The sequence below is a fragment of the Rutidosis leptorrhynchoides genome, chromosome 10 (assembly GCF_046630445.1).
Source record: "Rutidosis leptorrhynchoides isolate AG116_Rl617_1_P2 chromosome 10, CSIRO_AGI_Rlap_v1, whole genome shotgun sequence".
NCBI lineage: Eukaryota > Viridiplantae > Streptophyta > Magnoliopsida > Asterales > Asteraceae > Rutidosis > Rutidosis leptorrhynchoides.
In genome coordinates this window covers 90,875,890-90,877,168 of record NC_092342.1, presented here as the reverse complement: position 1 = coordinate 90,877,168, position 1,279 = coordinate 90,875,890, and the positions used below count along the sequence as shown (strand labels likewise).

At 38.3% G+C, this 1,279-nt stretch overlaps 1 non-coding gene across 1 annotated transcript; it reads right to left on the bottom strand.

Annotated features, from left to right (window-relative positions):
* Positions 1 to 740: 740 nt before the first annotated feature.
* LOC139874011 (small nucleolar RNA R71) lies at positions 741 to 847 on the bottom strand. The gene has a single exon (XR_011767716.1). It is a non-coding gene; the product is annotated as a small nucleolar RNA R71 (small nucleolar RNA).
* Between the last annotated feature and the right edge of the window lie 432 nt (positions 848 to 1,279).

Below are 1,279 nucleotides of genomic sequence, written 5' to 3'. Positions count from 1 at the left end.
ACGTGGGTAAAAGTAGAAAAGTCTATTAATTTGATAACTTATATAATTTCTAATAGAATATTCGGTGAATGCACCGAGCAAAATGTTCACAACTTTTCATACGTTCACCACCTGTAACTCGATCAAGACATCTAGCCAATATTGTCGACGTTGATTTTTCTTTAGAATCATCATCTAGTCGAACAAGTACTCAAATTCAGATTTCCGATAATCCATTTTTTGAACCCGACTTCACAATTGAGAACCCGGAGGATATTCAAGGACAATTCCAAGATCCTGAACCAATAATCATTCCTCCTGAACCACAAACAGCTAAATCAGAATCTTCTAGTGATTCGAATTCAACAATTTCAAATATGGAAATAATGCAACCTCTAAGTATGGAAGATCGAATGAGAGCCACACGCACTGGCCAAGGACACGCCATTATTAGGCCAGACATTAATGCGCCAGATTATGAAATCAAAGGACAAATCCTACACATGGTAACTAATCAATGCCAATATAGTGGTACGCCAAAAGAAGATCCAAACGAACATCTTCGAACCTTTAATAGAATTTGTACTCTATTCAAAATCAGAGAAGTTGAGGATGAACAGATCTATCTCATGTTGTTTCCATGGACTTTAAAGGGAGAAGCCAAAGATTGGTTAGAATCGTTACCTGAAGGAGCGATTGACACATGGGATGTTTTAGTTGAGAAATTTCTTAAAAGATTCTTTCCGGCATCTAAAGCCGTGAGACTTCAAGGAGAAATTGTTACGTTCACACAAAAGGCAAATGAAACATTATATGAGGCGTGGACAAGATTCGGAAAGTTATTGAGAGGATGTCCTCAACATGGTTTAGACACTTATCAAATAGTACAAATATTCTTCCAAGGTGTCGACGTTGCTACACGAAAAGACATCGACACAGCAGCTGGTGGTTCCATTATGAAGAAAACCGTAACCGAAGCTCACAAAATCATTGATAACACAGCATCCCACTCGCATGAGTGGCAACAAGAAAAAGATATCTTTCGTTCATCTAAAGCGGCTAGAGCCGATTCTAGCCATGACTTTGATTCTGTTTCCGCAAAAATAGATGCTTTCGAAAGACAAATGGAAAAGATGACAAAAGATATTCACGCAATACGAATCAGTTGTGAGCAATGCGGTGGACCACACTTAACGAAAGATTGTCACATTGAACAAACGATGGAACAACGAGAGAATGTTTCCTACATGAACCAAAGGCCGGGAAATAATTATCAAAATAATTATCAACTGCCAAGGCC